Genomic DNA, 27,115 nt, shown 5'->3' on the forward strand with positions numbered 1-27,115 from the left:
GCTCTCCACTCGGTAGGTTTTTTCAAACTTAGGCGAGTGCTGACTGCAGCTAAGTCTCTGCGTAGGAGAACTTAGGCAAGTGCTGGAGTGCAGCTAAGTTCCCGAGTGGGAGGTTCGCTCTCCACTCGGTAGGATTTTTCAAACTTAGGCGAGTGCTGACTGCAGCTAAGTCTCTGCGTAGGAGAACTTAGGCGAGTGCTGGACTGCAGCTAAGCCCCCGAGTGGGAGGTTGGCTCTCCACTCGGTAGGATTTTTTAAACTTAGGCGAGTGCTGACTGCAGCTAAGTCTCTGCGTAGGAGAACTTTGGCGAGTGCTGGACTGCAGCTAAGCCCCCGAGTGGGAGGTTGGCTCTCCACTCGGTAGGATTTTTTAAACTTAGGCGAGTGCTGACTGCAGCTAAGTCTCTGCGTAGGAGAACTTAGGCGAGTGCTGGACTGCAGCTAAGCCCCCGAGTGGGAGGTTCGCTCTCCACTCGGTAGGATTTTTCAAACTTAGGCGAGTGCTGACTGCAGCTAAGTCTCTGCGTAGGAGAACTTAGGCGAGTGCTGGACTGCAGCTAAGCCCCCGAGTGGGAGGTTCGCTCTCCACTCGGTAGGATTCTTTTGAACTTAGGCGAAACGGGTTCGCGGATAAGTCACCCACTGGGGGTTCTCGTATGTAAACAGAAGTGACAGCAATCATTGGAACACTCTTGACTTTGACAAAGATGAACTGCGGGAATTTCTCTTATTACATCTTTATGGGAAGGAACTTAAGTGTAAAAGGGGCGGAGTAGTTCCGCATTCCAAGCTCGCGGCTCGTCAATCTGGCGATCAACATTGTAGAGGTGATACGCTCCATTGTGGAGGACTCTGGTGATGATGAAGGGGCCTTCCCAAGTAGGAGCAAGCTTGTGTGGTTTCTGTTGATCCACTCGGAGGACCAAATCTCCTTCTTGGAAGGCCCGACTCTTCACATGTCAGGCATGGAATCGACGCAAGTCTTGCTGATAAATGGTTGATCTGATCATGGCCATCTCTCTTTCTTCTTCCAGGAGGTCTACTGCATCTTGCCGAGCCTGTTCTGCTTCATCTTCGGTGTAGAGCTCGACTCGGGGAGCGTTGTGAAGGAGATCACATGGCAGAACGGCTTCGGCTCCATAAACAAGAAAGAATGGGGTTCTTCCAGTCGACCGGTTAGGGGTGGTCCTTAATCCTCACAAAACTGACGGAAGCTCGTTAACCCAGGCACCTGCTGCGTGTTTGAGGTCACGCATTAGCCGAGGCTTTAGTCCTTTGAGGATCAGACCATTTGCTCTTTCAGCTTGTCCATTCGACTGGGGATGGGCGACTGATGCGTAGTCGACACGAGTGCCTTGAGAGGCGCAAAAGGCTCTGAACTGGTCTGAATCGAAGTTAGACCCATTGTCAGCGATGATGCTGTGAGGGACAAAAAACCTGAATGTTAGTCCTCTGACGAAGCTAATAGCACTGCCAGCATCGAGGTTCTTGATGGGTTTAGCTTCAATCCACTTGGTAAACTTCTCGACTGCCACAAGTACATGGGTGAAACCGCTCCTGCCTGTTCTCAGGGGGCCGACCATGTCCAGTCCCCAGACAGCGAAGGGCCAGACGAGTGGAATGGTCTTCAGGGCTGATGCGGGTTTGTGGGACATGTTGGAGTAGAATTGACACCCCTCACACTTGTCAACTATCTCCTTTGCCATCTCATTTGCTCTTGGCCAGTAAAATCCTGCTCGGTATGCTTTGGCCACAATGGTCCGAGAGGACGCATGGTGACCGCAGGTCCCCGAATGGATCTCACCAAGGATCATTTGACCTTCTTCCGGAGTTATGCACTTCTGACCGATTCCAGTCGCGCTTTCTCTGTACAATTGCCCCTTTATGACTGTGAAGGCCTTGGATCGGCGGACGATCTGCCGAGCCTCTTCCTCGTCCTCTGGGAGCTCTTTCCTTAGGATATACGCGATGTATGGTACCGTCCAGACGGGAGTGATGGCCAATACTTCCATGATCAGGTCGACCACAACAGGAACTTCGACTTCAGTCGGATCTGTGGCACTTTTCGGTTGTGGGGCTTCTTCTGTGAAAGGATCTTCCTGGACTGACGGCGAGCGGATGTGCTCCAAAAACACATTACTGGGAATGGCTTCTCTCTTGGAGCCTATCTTGGCCAGGTCATCAGCTGCATGGTTTTTCAGTCGGGGGATGTGATGAAGCTCCAACCCCTCGAATTTCTTTTCTAGCTTTCTCACTGCATTGCAATAACCGGTCATAGCTGGACTTCTGATGTCCCACTCCTTCATCACCTGATTAACCACCAAATCTGAGTCGCCATAGACCATGAGGCGACGGACGCCGAGTGAAATGGCCATGCGCAACCCATACAAAAGTGCTTCATACTCTGCTTCATTGTTGGAGGAATCGAAGTGAATCTGGAGAACATATCTGAGCTTATCTCCTTGGGGGAGACTAGAACTACCCCAGCACCGGAACCATTTAGCATCTTAGATCCATCGAAGAACATGGTCCAGTGCTCCGAGTGAACTTGAGTCGGAAGCTGCTGTTCAATCCACTCGGCGACGAAATCTGCGATTGCTTGGGACTTAATAGCTTTCTTTGCTTCAAACCTGATATCTAAGGGAAGGAGTTCAATCGCCCACTTGGCCACTCGACCAGTTGCATCTCTGTTATGCAGTATCTCTGACAGTGGGGCGTCGCTGACGACTGTAATGGAGTGGTCAGAGAAGTAATGTGCAACCTTCTTCGTGGTCATGTAAATCCCATATACAAGCTTCTGGTAGTGAGGGTATCTTTGTTTTGAAGGGGTCAAAACTTCAGACAGATAATAGACTGGGCGTTGAACTCTGAAGGCCTTTCCTTCTTCTTCCCGCTCGACTGTGAGTACTGTACTGACAACTTGTCCCGTGGCCGCAATGTACAGCAGCAGAGGCTCTTTGCTGATTGGGGCAGCAAGCACCGGCTGGGTGGAGAGCAGAGCTTTGAGTTCTGCAAACGCTGCGTCAACTTCTGGAGTCCACTCGAACTTGTCGGACTTCTTCATCAGTCGGTAGAGAGGCAACGCCTTTTCACCGAGGCGAGAAATGAATCGACTCAAAGCGGCCAAGCAGCCTGTAAGCTTTTGGACATCGTGCACACGCACAGGACGCTTCATCCGGAGTATGGTGCCAGTTTTCTCAGGATTGGCGTCGATCCCTCGTTCGGAAACGAGAAAACCGAGTAACTTTCCGCCTGGAACTCCGAATGTGCATTTTGATGGATTGAGCTTGATATCATACCTCCTGAGGTTGGCAAAAGTTTCGGCAAGGTCAGCTCGCAGGTCGGAACCTTTGCGTGACTTGACCACAATATTGTCCATGTATGCCTCCACATTCCGACTGATTTGAGTGAGTAAACACTTCTGAATCATTATCATGAACGTGGCTCCGGCGTTCTTGAGGCCGAACGGCATAGTGACATAACAGAAACATCCGAATGGGGTGATGAAAGCTGTTTTGATTTCATCGGGTCCATACAAACGGATCTGATGGTATCCGGAATAAGCATCTAGAAAAGACAATCTCTCGCACCCCGCAGTCGAGTCGACTATTTGGTCGATGCGAGGGAGAGGAAATTGATCTTTCGGGCAGGCCCGATTGATATGTTTGAAATCAATGCACATGCGAAGTGACTTGTCCTTCTTGGGGACCATGACGACATTGGCGAGCCACTCGGAGTGCTAAATTTCTCGGATGAACTCTGCTGCTAAGAGCCGAGCCACCTCCTCGCCAATGGCTTGCTTCTTCTGGACGGCGGACCGCCGAAGATGTTCCTTCACAGGCTTGAATTTTGGGTCGACCCGTAGACGGTGCTCAGCCAGCCCCCTGGGAACTCCAGGCATGTCGGAGGGTTTCCATGCGAAGATATCCCAGTTCGCACGGAGGAGCTGGATGAGCGCTTCTTCCTATTTGGAGTCAAGCGTCGTTGAGATGTGAGTCGGAGCGGCGTCGGGGTCGGTCGGGTGAATGTTGACTGTTTTTGTTTCACCGGACGACTGAAAAGCTGATTCTGAAGCAGGCTTCTTGGCTCGTAGCAACTCGCTTGGGTCGGCAGTCTTTTGGTACTCTTGCAGCTCGACCACTGCCATCTGAGCATCTGCAATCTTTGAGCCCTTCTGAAAGCACTCTTCCGCCTTTTTCCGATTGCCAGTGACAGTGATCACACCTTTGGGGCCAGGCATCTTCAGTTTGAGATACACGTAACATGGTCGGGCCATGAAGCGCGCGTAAGCTGGCCTGCCCAAAATGGTGTGATAAGCACTTTGGAAGTCCACAACCTCGAATGTCAACTTTTCCTTGCGGTAATTCTTCGAATCACCGAAAACCACATCAAGAGAGATCTGGCCGAGTGATTGGGCTTTCTTCCCAGGAATGACTCCGTGGAAACTCATGTTACTGGTGCTGAGTCTGGATATCGAAATGCCCATTCCTTTCAATGTTTCAGCATACAGTATGTTCAGGCCGCTGCCCCCATCCATCAGGACTTTAGTCAGTCGAGTGCCTTCAACAATTGGGTCGACCACCAAATCTTGCCTCCCAGGGGTGGCAATGTGCGTCGGGTGATCAGACTGGTCGAATGTGATGGCAGTCTGGGACCACTTCAGGTAACTGGGTGTTGCCGAGGCAACCATGTTCACCTCTTGGTTAATGACTTTCAGTCGACTTTTGCTTTCGACATCGGCAAAAATCATCAGGGTGGAATTGACTTGGGGGTATCCATCGTCACTGTCTTCCTTGCCCTCGACTCTGTCCGACTCTTTTTCCTTATCCTTGGACTGTTTTCCTTGGAACTGCTGGATCAGGAGCCGGCACTGTTGAGTGGTATGCTTTGGGTAAATAAAATTACCCTCTTCATCCTTCTTGGTGTGGATGTGACATGGCAGATCCAAAACATCATTTCCGTCTTGATCCTTGACTTTCTTGGGCTTCTAGGTGCCCTTGGATTTTCCCTTGAAGTTTCCCTAGGCTACGGCCAGGGCCTCCCCAGGAGCAGCTGGCTCGGCCTTCCGTTTCTGCTTCCGACCGGAATTACCTCCGGTTTCCTCGGCGACTGCTTTCTGCTTGCCACTCCGGAGTCGATCTTCATCTTCTCCGTTAGCATACTTGGTGGCAATCTCCATCATCCCATTCAGAGACATCTCTCCAGTTCGGCCGAACTTCAGATTCAACTCTCTGTATTTAACACCTTCCTTGAAGGCACAAACCGCTTGATGGTCCGGCACGTTCTCAACCGAGTGATGCAGCATGATCCACCTTTGGATGTATTCCCTCAGAGTTTCATTCGGCTTCTGCACGCAAGACCGCAGCTCGGTTAGGCCTGCAGGTCGCTTGCACGTTCCTTCAAAGGTTGTGATAAACACTCGGGAGAGGTCCTCCCAAGTGTAAATGCTGCTGGGTGCCAACTGATTTAGCCATGCTCTGGCCGAGCCCTCTAACATGAGAGGCAAATGCTTCATGGCCACCTCGTCATTGCCACCGCCAATCTGTACAGCCACTCGGTAATCTTCGAGCCAGGTGTTCGGCTTAGATTCACCGGTGAACTTGCCGATTCCAGTCGCCAACCTGAAGTTGGGAGGAATTACCGCGGCTCTGATGGCTCGACTGAAACACTCCGGCCCTGAAGCACGTACTCTGCTGCCGGCAGGCGCATCTCTGTTGTAGCCTTCTCGATGAGCTCTGTTCCTGTCGACCAAACCTTGAACGAGGATGGATCTCGCATCAAAGCCTGGGTCTCTGGGGTCGACTGGAATCCTTTGCCCAACACTATGAGAGCGTCTGTCATCTTGCCGTCGAGGCGCATATGACCCACTCCTCGGGGGAGGGGTTGGCACTAGACGTCGATCATCACGGTCGAATCGGTGATCATACTGCTCATTCCTCCTGTACTGATCATGCCGGCCACCACGTCCCTCACGCCTCGGGGGTGATCTTGGGCTGTGAGCTGACTCGACTGTATCTGTTGCGACAGACCGACTGTGGATCCTATTCCGCGACTGAGAGACAGCGGAATTCTGGTCTCCCGCCGCCCGGAGCAATGCTCTGATCTGCAACAAGCCCCTGCCAGCCTCCGACTGGGAGGGCTGAATCGATTCTGCTATACGGGCCGCGGCGTCTAGATTCTGAACTGGGGTTCGATATACCTGCGTCGGCGGGAAGAGCTGGCGTCGACTAGACTCGGGAGCCCGCTGACGCGCTTGCTCATCGAGTGCTCGCTGGAGATTCTCCAGTCGAGTGCGCTCGGCCAAGTTGGCCAAACGCGCGCCTTCCAAGGCCCGGGCCTCGGGGGTCTCTCCGACGATAGGAGTGCGGAGCGCGTCCATGTTCCGGCGGCGAAGCTCCTCTCGCTGCACTGACGTGAGAGGTTCGGGGAGATACTCGTCGTGGGGATGCGACGGATCGCCCCCACCCGCGCCTCCATCAGTGCGAGGGAAACCAGGGGGACTGTGTGTTCCGTCGACCGCCAGAACCTCAGCCGCTGGATCGCTGCTGTCGCATTCGGATGCGGTCTCCACGGAGCCAGTCGACAGGTCGAACAGGCCGTAGAGGGATTCGACGGGCTCGATGGCCGCGACTTGCGGGGCTGCCGATTGGCAGGCCACGGTGTGCCTCACCCACCGCTGAAGTCTTGACCGACCGGAGCGCTTGCGCTGGTGAGAGACAGGGTGGGGAAACGATACGGGGGCCGACCCATATTGGGTCGACGGTTGCCGCAGGAGGACGCCACGAACGCATGCGTGGAAATGTGTCGCGCCGCGGGCGGGGAGCGCGTCGATGTCGAGCGGTGCCTCCTGAAGCCAGGCAGAGTCGTCGACGATGAAGGTAAGCGTGCCGAGATGGATCTCGCAGCTCTCCACCAAAACTCCGCAAGAAACCATGATCAAAGGGATCGGACAAGATCGCAACTTCTCCAACCAAGCGCTAAGATTCCTGCCCCACGGTGGGCGCCAACTGTCGTGGTTCTAACTCTGACATTGATGTAGGGGGTGAGTATGGAGAGGCGAGATCCTAGCTATTGGGAAGCTGTTACACGCGAGGTTTACGAGTTCAGGCCCTTCTCGGAGGAAGTAATAGCCCTACGTCTTGGAGCCCGGAGGCGGTCGACTGGATTTATGCGTGTATCGATTACAGGGGTGCGACCCTTCCTACTGAGGAGGGGGGTGGCTTATATAGAGTTCGTCGGCCCCCTCCTGCCCTCAGTAATGCGGGGTTTAAAGTACATTTAAGATGGAGTGTTACTGGTAACGCCTCTAATAAAGTGCTGTAATGACCATGAAGACTACTTAACTGCTAACCGTTTGCCTACGGAGTGACTACAGATCTTCCGGCGGTCGAGTGGTTGGTTTCATGGTCGAGTGATAGCTTCTTGGTCGAGTGTCTTGAACCTGTCGAGTGGGATGCCTTCAAGTCGATTGAAAGATGATTTCTCCCAGGGGTGTCCTAGAGTGGGACTCTTCGGTCAGGTTCGTGTCCCTACCCTAGGTACATGTCTTCATCAAGTAACACTTTGATCATACCTCCTACTACCCAGTTTTATTGCATTATATCAATCCTCAAACATTGCATGATTAGGATCTAATTAAATTGTGGGATGGGAAGTAGTTGAGGTAGTACCTATTACCTGTTTATTATCAAACCTTTGGGAGTTACTTCTATGTTTGACATTATGCCATGCTATGCTAGTAGACGTGGATTGGGTGAGTGATATCCATGACAGATGTGAGTTTGTTAAGTAATGGTTTATCTAAGGTGGCAACTTAAACACACATCTGGGTGGATTGAGGTACCCGGGTATTCTAGGATTGCTTGTTTTTCTTTATGGACCGCCACCCAGGCCCAAAGGGATCATGAGATTTTTCATACTAGAAACTTTCGTCTGCAGCCACAAGCTATTATGGGCTCTAGCATAATTGATTAAGTCGTGCGAACTCTTACAGGGTAGACTAGCAGATGTAGGGGAAAGTAGGTGTAACGGTCTATCCATCGTAAGGTGCTAGCGCTTCTGAAAGACTATGTCTCGGTCATCCGTCTTCTCAAACACCATGTAGTGCGAGAAACCAAATGGAGCCGATCGAGTCTTGTGGGGAAAAGTGCACAAACCTCTGCAGAGTGTATAAACTAATCATGGTTAGCCGTGTCCCCGGTTATGGACAACTTGAGTATCTAGTACTTGGATTATCATGTGAATCTCAACATGTTACTCTCTAATTTAATTTTGTTGGGTTTTGTTTAATGATGATGCTTAATTGGGATTGAGAATGTTGTCAACCATTCTCAATGTTTAACAACTACCATGATAGTTAAATAAAATTTATTTCTTTGTAGTAGGGAAAAATTGGCTTTACGAAAAACTGTAACCATAGAGCTTTCCACCAGCCAAATGTGCATATAGTATAGTTGTTTCATTCCATTACTCTCTATGTGTTACCTTACCAGCATATTCCATGTGCTGACCCGTTTCGGGCTGCAACGTTAATGTTGCAGACTTTTCAAACGATGATTAAGGAGTTTTTAGGTCGTGGTTCTATACTCAGTGATGCCGTTGAAGTTGATGGACTCACTTATCTTCTAAGCCTTCTGCTGTTATCGTTATTAGATGGCCTTAAGCAACATTTATTGTAATAAGTTCTCTATTGAGACACTTGATGTAAAAAGTGTGTGATTGCTACTCTGTTATAAATCCTCCAAGTACTGTGTGGTGTCAGCATTACTGATCCAGGGATGATACCTGAGCACAGAGATCAAACCGTTTGAGGTCTGGTCGCTACACTGCAACCCCTGAGGCGGTGTCTAACCACCCGTCCTCGATTGGCGCAGTTGGCTCCGAACTAAGGGTCGGGGCTGATGCGGGCGCGACTTCTGGGGTACTGTTCGGCGGTAGAGCTAGGTCATACCCATCGCGACAGTGGGGCGCGCCTGGCTGCCGCTCGAATTCGTCGAAGATCAAGTCTCTGCGGATGTCGTTCGTGTAGTTCAAACTTCCAAATCTGACCTGATGGCCAGGGGAGTAGCCTTCATTCTGCTCCAGATGCCCAAGCGAATTAGCCCGCAGTGCAAAGCCGCCGAATACGAAGATCATTCCAGGGAGAAAAGTCTCACCATGGACCGCATCGCTATCGATGATAGTAGGAGCCATCAAGCCTAACGGCGACGACACAGAGGAACTCTCAACGAAAGCACCAATGTCGGTGTCAAAACCGGCGGATCTCGGGTAGGGGGTCCCGAACTGTGCGTCTAGGCCGGATGGTAACAGGAGGCAAGGGACATGAAGTTTTGCCCAGGTTCGGGCCCTCTTGATGGAGGTAAAACCCTACGTCCTGCTTTATTAATATTGAAGATACGGGTGTTACAAGAGTAGATCTACCACGAGATCAGAGAGGCTAAACCCTAGAAGCTAGCCTATGGTATGATTGTATGTTGTGAATGTTGTCCTACGGACTAAAACCCTTCGGTTTATATAGACACTGGAGAGGGTTAGGGTTACACAAGGTCGGTTAAAAAGGAGGAGATATCCATATACGTATTGCCTAGCTTGCCTTCCATTCCAAGTAGAGTCCCATCCGGACACGAGACGAAGTCTTCAATCTTGTATCTTCATAGTCTAACAGTCCGGCCAATGGAGATAGTCCGGCTGTCCGGAGACCCCCTAATCCAGGACTCCCTCAAAGGGGTTGTCAATCCCTTCACGGTCACTTACGAAAGTGAGATCTGATAGAGATAATAAGATAATTTTTTTGGTATTTTTATGATATAGATTGGGAAATAAAGATTGCAAAATAAAGGGTAATAGAAATAGCAAACTAATATGGAAATAATATGATGGAAGATAGACCCGGGGGCCATAGGTTTCACTAGTGGCTTCTCTCAAGACATCAAATTCTATGGTGGGTGAACAAATTACTGTCGAGCAATTGATAGAAAAGAGAATACTTATGAGAATATCTAGGCATGATCATCTATATAGGCATCACGTCCGCGACAAGTAGACCGAAATGATTCTGCATCTACTACTATTACTCCACATATCTATCGCTATCCAGCATGCATCTAGAGTATTAAGTTCATAAGAACAGAGTAACACATTAGGCAAGATGACATGATGTAGAGGGATAAACTCAATGAATATGATATAAACCCCATCTTTTTATCCTCAATGGCAACAATACAATACGTGCCTTGCTTCCCCTGCTGTCGCTGGGAAAGGACACCGCAAGATTGAACCCAAAGCTAAGCACTTCTCCCATTGCAAGAATGATCAATCTAGTAGGCCAAACCAAACTGATAATTCGAAGAGACTTGCAAAGATATTTAAATCATGCATAAAAGATTTCAGAGAAGAATCAAATATTGTTCATAGATAATCCTGATCATAAACCCACAAATCATCGGATCTCGACAAACACACCGCAAAAAGAATTACATCGAATAGATCTGCAAGATAATCGAGCAGAACTTTGTACTGAGATCCAAAGAGAGAGAAGAAGCCATCTAGATAATAACTATGGATCCGAAGGTCTGTGGTAAACTACTCACACATCATCGGAGAGGCTATGGTGTTGATGTAGAAGCTCTCCGTGATCGATTCCCCATCCGACAGAGTGCTGGAAAAGCCCCAAGATGGGATCTCACATGTACAGAAGGTTGAGGCAGTGGAAATAGGGTTTCGTGGTGCTCTTGGATGTTTTCGGGGTATATATATATAGGAGGAAGAAGTACGTCGGTGGAGCTGCGAGGGGCCCACGAGGGTGGGGGCCCGCCTACCCCCTTGGGCGCACATCCCTGCCTCGTGGCCTCCTCGCTTCCTTCTTGACGCCCACTCCAAGTCTCCTGGATCACGTTTGTTCCAAAAATAACTCTCCCGAAGGTTTCATTCTGTTTGGATTCCGTTTGATATTCCTTTTCTGCAGAACACTGAAATAGGCAAAAAATTCAGCAATTTGCACTGGGCCATTGGTTAGTAGTATAGTCCCAAAAATAATATAAAAAAGGTAAATTAAATCCCATTAAACTTCCAAAACAGATAATATAATAGCATCGAACAATCAAAAATTATAGATACGTTGGAGACGTATCAAGCATCCGCAAGCTTAATTCCTGCTCGTCCTCGAGTAGGTAAATGATAAAAACAGAATTTTTGATGTGGAATGCTACCTAGAATAATTCTTAATGTAATTTTCTTTATTGTGGCATGAATGTTAAGATCCAAAAGATTCAAGACAAAAGTTTAATATTGACATAAAAATAATAATACTTCAAGCATACTAACAAAGCAATCATGTCTTCTCAAAATAACATGGCCAAAGAAAATTATCCCTACCAAATCATATAGTCTGGCTATGCTCTATCTTCACCACACAAAGTATTTAAATCGTGCACAACCCCAATGACAAGCCAAGCAATTGTTTCATACTTTTGGTGTTCTCAAACTTTTTCAATCTTCACGCAATATATGAGCGTGAGCCATGGACATAGCACTATAGGTGGAATACAATGGTGGTTGTGGAGAAGACAAAAGAAGAAGATACTCTCACATCAACTAGGCATATCAACGGGCTATGGAGATGCCCATCAATAGATATCTATGTGCGTGAGTGGGGATTGTGGGGGAATCATAGTCTCCATCATCCTTTTCTCACTTGGGACAATGCTCTAATAATGATAATCATCACACTTTTATTTACTTACAACTCAATACTAGAATAGAATATGACTCGATGTGAATGCCTCCAGTGGTGTACCGTGATGTGCAATGAATCAAGAGTGACATGTATGAAAGAATTATGAACGTGGCTTTGCCACAAATACGATGTCAACTACATGATCATGCAAAGCAATATGACAATGATGTAACGTGTCATAATAAACAGAACAGTGGTAAGTTGCATGGCAATATATCTCGCAATGGCTATGGAAATGCCATAATAGGTAGGTATGGTGGCTATTTTGAGGAAGGTATAAGGTGTATTTCTAGTACTGGCGAAAGTTGCGTGGCACTAGAGAGGCTAGCAATGATGGAAGGGTGAGAGTGCATATAATCCATGGACTCAACATTAGTCATAAAGAACTCACATACTTATTGCAAAAATCTATTAGTTATCAAAACAAAGTACTACGCGCATGCTCCTAGGGGGACAGATTGGTAGGAAAAGACCATCGCTCATCCCCGACTACCACTCATAAGGAAGACAATCAATAAATAAATCATGCTCCGACTTCATCACATAATGTTCACCATACATGCATGCTACAGGAATCACAAACTTTAACACAAGTATTTATCAAATTCACAACTACTCAACTAGCATGACTCTAACATCACCATCTTTATATCTCAAAACAATCATCAATTATCAAACTTCTCATAGTATTCAATGCACTTTTTATGATAGTTTTTATTATACCCATCTTGGATGCCTATCATATTAGGACTAATTTTATAGCCAAGGCAAACTACTGTGATGTTCTATAAGACTCTCAAAATAATATAAGTGAAGCATGAGAGGTAAATAATTTCTATAATATAAAACCACCACTGTGCTCTAAAAATATATAAGTGAAGCACTAGAGCAAAATTATCTAGCTCAAAAGATATATGTGAAGCACATAGAGTATTCTAATAAATTCTGATTCATGTGTGTCTCTCCCAAAAGGTGTGTACCGCAAGGATGATTGTGGTAAACTAAAAAGAAAATACTCAAATCATACAAGACGCTCCAAGAAAAACACATATCATGTGGTGAATAAAAATATAGCCTCAATTAAGGTTACCGATAGACAAAGATGCAAGAGGGGATGCCTTCCGGGGCATCCCCAAGCTTAGGCTTTTGGTTTTCCTTGAATTTTACCTTGGGGTTCCTTGGGCATACCCAAGCTTAGGCTCTTGCCACTCTTTTTTCGAAAATCCATCAAATCTCTACCCAAAACTTGAAAACTTCACAACACAAAACTTCAACAGAAAATCTCATGAGCTCCGTTAGTATAAGAAAACAAACCACCACTTCAAGGTACTGTAATGACATCATTATTTATTTATATTGGTGTTAAACCTACTGTATTCAACTTCTCTATGGTTCATACTCCCCGATACTAGCCATAGATTCATCAAAATAATCAAACAACACACGAAAAACAGAATCTGTTAAAAACAGAACAGTCTGTAGTAATCTGTAGGTTTAGAATACTTATATAACCCCAAAAATTATTAAATAAACTTTTAACGTGAGGAATTTGGATATTAGTCATCTTCAAAAAGAATCAACCTAATCTCACTCTCCAGTAAAAAATGGCAGCAAATCTCGTGAGCGCTAAAGTTTTTGTTTTTTACAGCAAGATCGCAAAGACTTCCCCCAAGTCTTCCCAAAGGTTCTACTTGGCACAAACACTAATTAAAAGCGTAAAACCACATATAAAAAGAACCTAGATGAATTATTTATTACTAAACATGAACAAAAAGCAAGAAACAAAAATAAAATTGGGTTGCCTCTCAACAAGCGCTATCGTTTAACGCCCCTAGCTAGGCATAAAAACAAGGATAGATCTAGGTATTGCCATGTTTGGTATGCAATCCATAGGTGGCTCTCATAATAGATTCATAAGTTAATTTAATTTTCTTCCTAGGAAAGTGTTACATGCCTTTCCTTAACGGAAATTGGAATCTAATATTTCCTTCTTTCATATCAATAATTGCACCAATCGTTCTAAGGAAAGGTCTACCAAGAATAATAAGACAAGTAGGATTGCAATCTATATCAAGAACAATGAAATCTACGGGCACATCATTCCTATTTGCAACAATAGTAACATCATTAATCCTTCCCATCGGTTTCTTAATAGTGGAATCCACAAGATCCAAATTTAAAGAACGATAATCAAATTCACGGAAACCTAACACATCACACAAAGTTTTTGGAATCGTGGAAACACTAGCACCCAAATCACATAGAGCATAGAATTCATGATCTTTAATTTTAATTTTAACAGTAGGTTCCCACTCATCTTAAAGTTTTCTTGGAATAGAAACTTCTAATTCAAGCTTTTCTTCATAAGATTGCATTAAATCATCAACGATATGTTTGGTAAAAGCTTTATTTTGACTATAAGCTTGAGGAGAATTTAACATGGATTGCAACAATGAAATACAATCTATCAAAGAGCAATTATCATAATTAAATTCCTTGAAATCCAAAATAGTGGGTTAGTTGATATGTAAAGTGTTGACCTCTTCAATCCCACTTTTGCCAATTTTTGCATCAAGATCTAAAAACTCTGAATCATGGGGACGCATTTTAACTAAAGTTGACTCATATCCAGTCCCATCATTATCAAGATTCATATTGCAAAACAAAGATTTAATAGGAGACATAGCAATCACTTTTAGATCTTCATTATTACTATCATGGAAACTACAAGAACACGCTTTTATAAAGCAATCTTTTTCACACGCATCCTAGCGGTTCTTTCTTTGCACTCATCAATGATAATTTTCATGGCTTTGATAGAATCATCGATATCATGTTTAGGTGGAAAAGATCTTAGTTTCAAAGAATCAACATCAAGAAAATTCTATCCACGTTCCTAGCCAACTCATCAATCTTAGGCAATTTTACTTCAAGCAAAGCATTAAAATTCTTTTGTGAAATCATAAATTCTTTAACACTACTCTAAAAATTAGAGGGCGTATTATTAAAACTTCCATAAGAGTTGTTGTAGGAATTACCATAATTATTAGAGGAATTACTAGGGAACGGCCTAGGATCATAGTTCCCTCGATACGCATTGTTACCGAAATTGTTTCTACCAACAAAATTCACATCCATAGATTCATTATTATTCTCAATCAAAGTAGAAAAAGGCATATCATTAGGATCAGAAGAAACACTCTTATTAGCAAACAATTTAATAAGTTCATCCATCTTTCCACTCAAAACATTAATTTCTTCTATAGCATGAACCTTTTTACTAGTAGATCTTTCGGTGTGCCATTGAGAATAATTAATCATAATATTATCTAGGAGTTTAGTAGCTTCTCCTAAAGTGATTTCCATAAAAGTGCCTCCCGCGGCCGAATCTAAAAGATTTCTAGAAGCAAAATTCAATCCAGTATAAAAAATTTGTATGATCATCCACAGATTCAAACCATGTGTAGGGCAATTTCATATCATTAATTTCATCCTCTCCCAAGATTGTGCAACATGCTCATGATGAAGTTGCTTAAAATTCATAATATCGTTTCTAAGAGAGATGATCTTAGAGGGAGGAAAATACTTAGAGATAAAAGCATTTTTGCACTTATTCCATGAATCACTACTATTTTTAGGCAAAGAGGAAAACCAAGTTTTAGCATGATCTCTAAGTGAAAACGGGATTAGCCTGAATTTAACAATACCATTATCCACATATTTCTTCTTTTGCATATCACACAAATCAACAAAGTTGTTTAGATGGGTAGCGACATCTTCACTAGGAAGGCCAGAAAATGGATCTTTCATGACAAGATTCAGCAAAGCAGTATTAATTTCAGAAGATTCAACATCGGTAATAGGAGCAATTAGAGTGCTAATAAAGTCATTATTGTTGGTATTGGAAAAGTCACACAATTTAGTATTATCTTGAGCCATCGTGACAAACAATCCAACACACAAGCAAGCAAGAGGCAACCAAAAAGTGGCGAACGAAAAAGAGGCGAGTGGAAAACGAGGGCGAATAAAATGGGAAGGGTGAAGTGAGGGGGAGAAAAACGAGAGGCAAATGGCAAATAATGGAATGCGAGGGATAAGAGTTTGCGATGGGTAGTTGGTATGTCTTGACTTGATGCAACTTCCCCGACAACGGCGCTAGAAATCCTTCTTGCTACCTCTTGAGCATGCGTTGGTTTTCCCTTGAAGAGGAAAGGGTGATGCAGCGCATTAGGGTAAGTATTTCCCTCAGTTTTGGAGAACCAAGGTATCAATCCAGTAGGAGGTAACACACAAGTCACCTAGTACGTGCACAAAAAAAACAAGAACCTCGCAACCAACGCGATAAAGGGGTTGTCAATCCCTTCATGGTCACTTACCAAGTGAGATCTGATAGAGAGAATAACATAAATATTTTTGGTATTTTTATGATATAGATTGCAAAATAAACCGTAATAGAAATAGCAAACTGATATGGAAATAATATGATGGATGATAGACCCGGGGGCCATAGGTTTCACTAGTCGCTTCTCTCAAGATAGCAAATTCTATGGTGCCTGAACAAATTACTATCGAGCAATTGATAGAAAAGCGAATACTTATGAGAATATCTAGGCATGATCATGTATATAGGCATCACGTCCGCGACAAGTAGACCGAAATGATTCCTTTTGTGTGAAACACTGAAATTGGCAAAAAAACAACAATTTGCACTGGGCCTTTGGTTAGTAGGTTAGTCCCAAAAATAATATAAAAAGGTAAATTAAAGCCCATTAAACATCCAAAATAGATAATATGATAGCATGGAACAATCAAAAATTATAGATACATTGCGGACGTATCACCTGTTCATCCACTTTACTAGTTTATGCTTAGCCAACGAGGCAATCCACCACACCACACTGGAGTAGGGTATTACACCACAGCGGTGGCCCGAACCAGTATAAACTCTTGTGTCACTTGTTCCTTGGGATCGGCGCGCTAGGCCTTGAGATCATTGCGAGAGTGAGCTAGGGGGAGATCTTCGTGCGCACCCCTGTGTTCAAACCTCAAAGGTTTGCCGGAACACGCAATATGACATTTGGCATGCCCAGTACGGGTGCGCTAAAGCCTTTCTTCCGTTGATTCACTCTCCACAGCTCCACAGCAACCATGTCCGACACTCGGTCGAGCCTGTGCTGAGCGCCGGGCGTCCCTCGCCGCCCGCATCGCTCAGATGGCACTGGTTTGCGACCTCCCTACCGTTCTCCATCACCCGCTACCAACGCCGCCACCGGCCCGACGGCAAACGAGCAGCAAGCTTCATCGCTGCACCCCTCCGTGCGGCGGGACGGATATACCGGCACCCCGTCGCTGACTCCGTCCGGCTCGTCGTCCCACGCTCATCGCGTGCCCACGGACGCGTAGGCCGCGCTGCTCATGGCACTCGAGCTCCTGCGTGACTTCTTGGTCGACGACCTCTACGAGGATTGGCTGGACCGCATCGCTGAGTTCGTCAGTGCTGCCGGAGCCTCTCCTGCACCTTCTCCCTCGCTGCCTCGCACACCCCCAGCCGCGGGCGACGTAGCTCATGGAGCGCCTCCGCATTAAGATGGTGCTGTAGCACCAAGACGCGCGGCTCATGGAGCGCCTCCGCCGCCTCTGCATCAAGATGGGGCCCTAGCACCAACACGCGCGATCCCGCGGCATGAACCTCCACACCGGGTGCCCGCGCATGAAGAAGGAAGCTGCCAAGAAGTCTCGAGGCCACAAGAAAATGCTCCTGCGCTCCCAGCACCATTGCATCAAGACTGCATGCTGCCTGCGACGGCGGTGCGTGGATATCAGGATCAAGCTCCACTACCGCGATAGGCTCCGGTGACCATAAAACGCTGTCGTGCCTTTACTCCTGAGGTGCGCACCGTCGTCTGGCCATGCAAGTTCAAGCCAGACCTACCTCCGCGCTACGACGGCACCCCCGACCCCGCAGAGTTGTTGCATCTCTATGATCTGAGCATCGAGGCAGCTAACGGAGACGAGAAGGTCATGTCGAACTGGTTTCCCATGGCCCTCAAGGATGACATGCGCTCGTGGCTCCTGAACTTGCCTACGGGATCGATCTCCTCCTGTGGCGAGATGCGCGAGCGTTTCGTTGCCAACTTTCAAGGCACTCGCGACCGCCCACCGACCGCAGGCGACCTGCGACACATCAAGCAGCAACTAGGGGAAACCCTGCAGAAGTACATCCGGCGCTTCAACAATGTTCGCCTTAAGATTCCCATCTCTGCGTTCTCCGACGGCGCCCGCGACGTCAAGATGAAGGAAGAGCTCGCCATCCACGAGGAGCTATGCACGGCCCTGGAGATGTTCAATATGGCGACCAAGTGTGCAAGGGCTGAGGAAGGACGCCTTTCCCTCCTCGAGCTCCCACCTGCTGACCAGGAGGACAAGAAGGCAAAGATCAAGGGCGTGAAGTGCAAGGGGGTTGCCGTGCTCGCGGCGGAGCCAGAGATGAAGTGCGGCCACGACCACCGCGAATCATCCAAGGCCAACCGCCCATTCTGCGCCTTCCACAATTTTCACAGCCACAACAGCACCGACTGTCAGTAGCTCAGGGCCATCCCAGATGGGCGCTTCGGTCGATGCCCCGAGCACAACGACCGAGGCTACGGCCGAGGAGGAGTACGAAGCGGAGGACGCTGGACGATCGCGCCCCCCCAGGAGTGGCATGACCGGCCTCGTGAGGACCGCTGGCAAGACCAACCTCGTGAGGGCGCCTAGAGAGACCAGCTTTGTGAGGACCGCCTGCAAGTCAACACCGGCCTCCCTCCGTTGCCACCCCCACCAAGAAGGAACGACGACCACTGTCGGTGTCAAAACCGGCGGATCTCGGGTAGAGGATCCCAAACTGTGCGTCTAAGGCGGACGGTAACAGGAGGCAGGGGACATGATGTTTTACCCAGGTTCGGGCCCTCTTGATGGAGGTAAAACCCTACGTCCTGCTTGATTATTCTTCATAATATGAGTACTACAAGAGTTGATCTACCACGAGATCGGAGAGGCTAAACCCTAGAAGCTAGCCTATGGTATGATTGTATGTTGTCCTATGGACTAAAACCCTCCGGTTTATATAGACACCGAAGGGGGCTAGGGTTACACAAGGTCTGTTACAAAGGAGGAGATATACGTATTGCCTAGCTTGCCTTCCATGCCAATTAGAGTCCCATCCGGACACGGGACGAAGTCTTCAATCTTATGTCTTCATAGTCCAACAGTCCAGCCAAAGGATATAGTCCGGCTATCCGGAGACCCCCTAATACAGGACTCCCTCACTAGCCCCTGAACCAGGCATCAATGACGATGAGTCCGGCGCGCAGTGTTGTCTTCGACATTGCAAGGCGCGTTCCTCCTCCGAATACACCACAGAAGAGTTTGAATACAAGGATAGTGTCCGACCCTGCAAAATAAGTTCCACATACCACCGTAGAGTGAATAATATTTCCACAAATCTAATCTGCTGACACGTTTTGGCAGCATGACATCACGTCACGGCCCGGTAATTATTTGAACTGTTTTTCTTTAACCAGCCCCGTACATAACGCGAGGCGGTTTCTTGAGACGTCTTGTCAAAGCAGAGATCGTGTTCCCTTTATTACGGGATTATCATTAATACGGACGTGGGTAACCCAACCGTGCCTAGGACTCCTAGATTTTAGGCAAGTCCCAAATGGCCACGAGGAGGAGGCTTGATATTCACCTTTTTTATAAAGGGACAAGGCTTTTAATTTTTTTTCCTCCCGTGCTCAATCAAATCCTTCCCCCGCCTCGAGTTCTAACACCCAAAGCCAAGGTCAGGTGCTTCAGACCTTCAATCATGGCTGGATCCGGCCTTCAAGGCCGGTGGGTGCCTTCCTCCGTCATGGAGGAGGACATCAAGAAGTTGAGGGAGGCCAGATATCTGACCGCCGAAATTTCACACAGGCTGCCCGCCCGAGGGCAGGTCGTCCCTACCCCCGAACCCAACGAGAGCATTGTGTTTGTCTCCCACTTCCTCCGAGGAGTAGGCCTCGCTCTGGATCCCTTTGTTAGGGGTCTCATGTTCTATTACGGGCTGGATTTTCACGATCTGGCCCGGGATTCCCTTCTTCACATCTCATCATTTATTGTCGTGTGTGAGGCCTTCCTCCGCATTACCCCTCACTTTGGCCTGTGGCTCAAGACCTTCGATGTGAAGCCAAAGATGGTCGAGGGGCAGTAGGCAGCGTACGGAGTTGCTCTAATAAGCAAGATTGCTGACGCTCCATGGCCAAAGGGTTCCTTTCCAGAGGTGTCCGGATTGTGGCAACGGGAGTGGTTTTATGTCACAGCTCCCCGAAGTGCCAAGTGGGTAGCTGTCCCCACCTTTCGCTCGGGCCCTCCACCACAACTGATGTCATGGATCAGCAGGGGGCTGAGTTGGGGTCCAACAAAGGACGTGCCCATACTGCAGAGCCGCATCCGAGATCACTTCAAAGGAGATTTCAGTCTGGTTATGGTAATGCAAGTTATGATGGTTCGTCGAGTCCAGCCTTGCAAACGGCGGCCCCTCCGCATGTGGGAATTCAACCCGGAAGGACCGCGCACTATTCTGAATTTCCTCGGCATGACGCACAAGGAGATGTACAAGTCATTCTTCGGACCCCAAATAGAGTGTCCGGACACTACCGAGGACGTGGGCCTGAGCAGCAATCACACCGCTACCCAAGTAAGTAATCCCATGGCCGAACACACTGTCCTTTTATTTATTAGTACATTATTCTGAAGAATCGGTCTTTGACCAGGACTGGATAACAAAGGCGAAGATGATCCGGTGTTCGGCCCCCCTTCCTGAGGGCTTGGACAATCCGGTGCTGGAAAAGATGCTCGAGCCAGCACCTTGCCTGGTGCCCTCAAAGGAAGATGAAGGGGGGAATGAAGAGGGCGAAAGCGGGCCTCCATCACTACCTATTCCAACCGAGGGAATGAGCGCCTCCTCGAGGGAGGATAACCAAGGGGAAGAATCTGACACTCTCTCTCCCCGGGGAAGGAAGAGGTCTACCTCTGAAGATCCGGAAACTAAGGTTTCCAAACGGGAGAAGAAATCTCCGCCAGAGGGACCTGCCTCGGAGGGTACTCTTGCTGCACAATGTCCGTGCGGGGATCAGCCCTCTACCGAGCTGTAAGTAAAAGGGTATTCAATAACGAAAAATATCTTGCTCTGTTTCTGAGGAGAATAATCGAAGCATTTATCTTGCAGTTCCGATCTTAGCCCTTCTCAGCGGAGCTCGTCTTCGGGGTATCTTCTTCCGGAGATGATGGAAAGCAAAACGCCTCCCCCTGCCACACCGCCTTACGAAGCGGGCGACCCTGAGGTGTCGTCGCGGAGGGCTTCTCCTGATCCGGCAAGGCCAGAAGGTAATCCTATGGCCATCGAAGTCCTCAGTATCCAGCTCTCGAAGAGAGCAATCAAAAGAGTCCGGCACCGTCAGGTGTGCGGTCAGATGTACGGAGGGATCTGCTGGAGAAACCGGATATCTCAGAAGAGCACCGCACATTGATGAGTACGATGATCGAAAGGATTTCGTCCGCCGAAAGCGGGCTGCATGAAGCCTTTATGAGTCTACTGACGGGTTTTGAGGTACGTGAAATGATGTACATTTTTGAAAGTACCGCACATGATTAGATGTGCCCTGTGTAGATAGTAGCCCCTGAGACTCTGGTTGTTGTCGAAAGCGGCGGCAAACAGAGGATCATAGTCCCAGGTAATAACTAAACTGCCTTTATGTGCAGGTGGTGGAGGCTCTAGTGGCTAGCTGGACTGATGGGTATGTCGAACTAAAGCGGCAGCTGGATGTGGCAGATGCCGACATCGTGCTTGTCAACGAGCGACTAGACGAGGCGCCGGGTCAGTGATTTTTCTGGTGATTGTCACATAATAAGAGCGGCCTGATGCCAGTATCTTTAATATGTTTGTGACTGCAGATGGAGCGGCCACCGTGGAGACCCTTCGGGTGGAGCTTGCCTGAGCCAAGGAGCAAGCCAGGAGTAGCAATGCGGCCGCTTTAAAGGCGGCCGAAGAGTTAAGAGCCGAAAAGGCCGCGCATAGCGAGAGCAAAGAAAAAATGGCCAAGATGGCTGTAAAGTTAAAAGATACTGCCGACCGGTGCCAGCTTCTTGAAGAAGAACATTGGGCGAAGGCGATGGACCTAGAAATGGCCACGATGGCGACCAAAGACACCCGCTCTGCGATGACAGCGAAGGAGGAGCTGCGCCAAGCCGGCGATATCATGGCTGGGAAACCCTTTATGCTGCGGAGGAAGTTTGGAGATCCTCGGTATGCCCCTCTGTACTGGCTGTGGAGTTCGGCGGACACATATCTGGACTTGGCGGCGAGTGCTGTCGATGCGGCTGAATACTTCCAAGATCAAACATATCATGAAGTGGACAAGCTATTCTGGTCACAATTTAACGTTCCAGAGCATCCGATTACATTGACTGATCGGCTTGCCGAATGGGCCGAGCTGAATAGATTGTCCGGACTCGCCATGAGGTCTGTTGTGGATCATCTATGGTCGGAAAGGCCAAAGCCAAACAACTATTTTAGTTTGGTGCAACAGTTCCTTGGTGCGGTGCCGTGCATTAATGCAATGAAGAGGTCGGCGTGCATACAAGGCTCGCGGATGGCCCTTGCCCATGTCAATACATACTGGGCGGAGATGGATGCCACCACTGTTGCGGCGTAGGGTGCGGCCATAGGCCGAGTGGCTGTCGAGCACTATTTTGAAGAAGTTCTTGAAGGCGCTCGTTCGATAGAGGCCCAGTGCTCGAAGAATATTATGTTTGAGTGACATGTATTCCCATTGTAAAAACAATGTTTTGTTAAGTTTATCAAGGCTGTATTTATACTTCTACCCGAAAGTATTATGATGCCTCCTATGCGGCCGTTTATGTATATATGTATATAACCTGAAAGATTGCAGTCGTTGGCTTCAGCCCCCACGCATATAATGCGGGGGTGTTCGCAGAAGACGCATGTTCACAATTGATCCAACGTCTTGGTCCATTAAGGAGGTGATAGCGCAGCGAACTAGGCAACCGGACTATAATGCTTTAACACTTTCACTTAGCCAGAGGTGTTTGACAGTGGGGCTACTATATAGCCCCTGGTGGCTCCGCACTCATCCGAATTCGGGGTGCGTACATGCCTGGACGGGAAACTGCCCTTCGTTAAGGCGGAGGAATCCCGAAGATTCCGTTAGGTCATCGAGTGGTTGACCAGTCTCAGGCTATATCATGACAGTCAGTTTTTGGCTTTCTCTACTGAGGTGCTCGTCCGGATGAAGCAGGGCACAATCGCAGTAGTTCTCCTGGTGCTACCTTAGCCGATAGAGCGGAATGTAAGGCAGCAAAACACAGGAGCTGGGCAAACCCAACATTTGACCAAAGACATGATTCGGAGCTGATGCATATAAGGCCAAACTCACGACGCCGAACACTCCCTATGATATTCGGACTTTATGGTGTAAATCGGGCCTAAAAAGTGCCTTTTGTAATAAGCCCCTGGTGTCCAGGTACGTGTATTATTCTAACATGGCCACATGCCAAGACGTCAGCATCCTTCTCAATTGTACTGAGAATCCGAGGGATGTGTATCAACAAGAGACAGTGAAAAAGGTGTACGCAGGGTCTTAATCTAAAAAGAATCCTTGGAACGGGTCCCTGCTACATGTCTGCGCATGTGTTTCTATTGTGCCATATTCTGGACGGGTGTAGCACGATGGTCATCTGATAAAAGAGAGGAACTTAATTGACAAGTTGCCATGCAAAAGGTAAGTTATACTAAATAAACAATATATAGTTCAAAATAAGTAAAGTTGAGCCTGATTGCCACTTGTGCGCGCGCGTTGAGCCCCTTGTATTGTAATAGGGGTATAGCCATCAAACCTGTATCAATTACATATAGCTGTACCGGACTCGTCCAACCGTGTCCGTGGTCTTAACGACCTGTCAGATGCTTTAGTTGGTGAGGCCATTTAGTGTGCGACAGCCAAGACAGCCGCACGGTCTGCCGTGCGCAAGGAGCGCTCAATATTTCCATTTACTGTAATGATGCCACGTGGACCGGGCATCTTAAGCATGAGGGAAGCGTAATGTGGTATTGCGTTAAAGCGAGCGAAAGCTTCACGTCCGAGTAGTGCTTGAGTAGCCACTTTGGAACGGAGCGATGTGGAAGGTTAAATTTTCGCTGCGGAAGTTATCGGGGAAGCCGAATATAACCTCTAGTAGTATGGAGCCCGTGCAATGGGCCTCTGGGCCTGCCGTTACTCATTTAAAGGTAGTATTGATGCGGCTATTTTTGTTGGGTCTATCCCCATGTTGCGGACTATGTCCTGATATATCAGGTTTAAACTGCTGCCGCCGTCCATCGGGACTCGTGTGAAGTGGTATTCGTCAATTATTGGGTCTAATACCAAGGCAGCCCATCCTACACGCCGGCTACTTGCCGAGTAATCTCGATGGTCAAAGGTGATCGGTTGGGACCACCAGTGGCAGAACTCCACGGTGATAGGCCCTGGGGCATGTGTCTCTGGGAGTGCTGCTTTGTTTCTCCCCTTTATCACGTGTAACACGTTGACTATTTTGACATTTGGTGGGAATTTCTTCTGTTCCCCAGTGCTTTGCCTGCGAGGCTCGTCCTTGACTTCGCTTGGTGTATCCTGCCCCTTATGTTCGGCATTGAGCTTGCCGGACTGCTTGAAGACCCAACATTCTCTATGGGTATGATTTGCAGGTTTATCGGGGGTGCTATGGATCTGACATATTTGGTCCAGAATTTTGTTTAGGCTGGATAGTTCGTCTCTGTTGCCTTTGGAGGGAAGCTTTTGCTGACCTGGTCAAGAGCTTCTGAATCCGGCGTTTACTGTCCTGCTCTTCGGGTTGTCTTCTTTATTCCGGGGCTTATTTTCGCTGCGTCGTGATTTCCCGTTTCCATCGCCGACCTCAGATGTACTCAGGTCACTGGTGCTGCATCGGGCTAACCAGCTGTCCTTGCCCATGCAAAAGCAGGTCATGAGGCTTGTTAATGCTGCCATTGTTCTCGGCTTCTCTTGGCCGAGGTGTCTAGCAGGCCATTCGTCTCGAACACTGTTCTTGAAAGTTGCTAAGGCTTCGGCATCCGGACAGCGGACTATTTGGTTCTTTTTAGTGAGGAACCTGTTCCAAAGCTTTCGTGCTGACTCTCCGGGCTGTTGAGTTATATGACTTAAATCGTCTGCATCTGGTGGTCGGACATAGGTCCCTTGAAAATTTGCCCGAAAGGCGTCTTCGAGCTCTTCCCAGCTTCCAATGGAGTTTTCGGGGAGGCTTTTAAGCCAGTGCCGAGCTGGCCCTTTGAGCTTGAGTGGTAAGTACTTGATGGCGTGAAGATCGTCTCCCCGAGCCATATGGATATGGAGGATGTAGTCCTCAATCCAGACCCCAGGGTCTGTTGTTCCATCGTATGCCTCTATGTTTACGAGTTTGAATCCCTCTGGAAATTCATGGTCCAGCACCTCATCGATGAAACATAGGGAGTGTGCGGCATCCCTGTATTTGGGTGTACCGTGGTGTTCAAATGTTTGTTGTGTTGCATTGCATGCTAGAGCACGCTTGCGTGGCCCGTATATGGATCTGGTTGCGCCGTCCTTTTGATGCGAGCCCTCGCGTGGATCGCGTACTGGCTTATGTGCGGCGTCATTTGCCGCTCTATGTTGGCCACGAGGTCGTCTATCCGACCAGATGGCCGTTTTAATTTTTGGTTGCGGGTGATCTAAGGCCTCCTCATCAAATTCAGGTAGCAACTTTCGCTTCGGGTAGCTCTTGGTGTGGCGATTACTGCCGTACTTCGCTGCAGTGTTGAGTACTTCACTCCATCTGATTTTGAGTGTGTCTTGTGCAGCCCTGAGCCTTTGCTTCTGCTTTTTCAGACTCCTCGCAATGGCAACCAGCCTTTGATGGGCATTCTATTGCTCAGGGTGCCTGTACGGTGTGATATCGTCCGGACTGTTATCCTTGATGGGGTCGAGTTGTTCGGTTTGATTCTTCGTGTTGCCCTGGTCGGGTGATGGTTCACCCTGCTCTATCGTCGGGTCTATATGATCATTGTTTCTGCCGAGGTGGGATTTGGAGGGCGCTTACGCCGCCGCTTTGACTGCTTCTCGAGGGAACAACCCTTCGCTGCGTCCTTCCGTTCCTCGTCGTCGTTTTCTTTGGGTGTCCCCACCATTTATACATCATATGATGAAGTGGGAGTCCAGTGCCCTGTGGGCAGTGGTTCCTGTTCGTCTCTTGCATCATCGTCCATACCGTCTATGTCTTCGGAGTCGAAGTGGAGCATGTCGGCCAATCGTCGACAGTGGCTACCAAGTGGGTGGTGGGTGGGGAGAGAATTTCTTCATCATCCGCGGAGGTGAACTCCATGATCGGCGCCCAGTCGGATTCGATAGGCACGAGCGCTGGCAGTTCAGAGACCGTGGCTGAGGAAGAATCCGGTAGTTCGTCGCGGCTCCCGTGAAGGGTGAGTTTGATATTCGGCTCGATCGCCGCTAAGAATACAACCTCCATGGCGGGGTCTATCCACCTGTCCATGGATGGCGCAATTGGCTCCGAATTGAGGGTCTGAGAAGTTGCCGGTGCGATCTCATGAACACCGTCCGATGGTAGAGCTAAATCATGCTCATCGTGACCGTGTGGCGCACTAGGCAGGGGCTCGAATCTGTCGAATATCAAGTCTCCGCGGATATCGGCCATGTAGTTTAAGCTTCCAAACCTGACCTGGTGGCCAAGGGCGTAACTCTCGATCTGCTCCAGATGGCCAAGCGAGTTGGCCCACAGTGCGAAGCCGCCGAATACAAAGATCTGTCCGAGGAGAAAAGTCTCACCCTGGACTACATCGCTATCGATGATTGAAGGAGCCATCAAGCCTAATGATGATGACACACAGGAGCTCTCAATGAAAGCACCAATGTCGGTGTCAAAACCGGCGGATCTCGGGTAGGGGGTCCCGAACAGTGTGTCTAAGGCGGATGGTAACAGGAGACAGGGGACATGATGTTTTACCCAGGTTCGGGCCCTCTTGATGGAGGTAAAACCCTACGTCCTGCTTGATTATTCTTCATAATATGAGTACTACAAGAGTTGATCTACCACGAGATCGGAGAGGCTAAACCCTAGAAGCTAGCCTATGGTATGATTGTATGTTGTCCTATGGACTAAAACCCTCCGGTTTATATAGACACCGGAAGGGGCTAGGGTTACACAAGGTTCGTTACAAAGGAGGAGATATACATATCCATATTGCCTAGCTTGCCTTCCACACCAATTAGAGTCCCATCTGGACACGGGACGAAG

Source organism: Triticum urartu, chromosome 4A, assembly GCF_056163025.1.
Source record: "Triticum urartu cultivar PI428250 chromosome 4A, HENAU_Tu73, whole genome shotgun sequence".
Classification (NCBI taxonomy): Eukaryota; Viridiplantae; Streptophyta; class Magnoliopsida; order Poales; family Poaceae; genus Triticum; species Triticum urartu.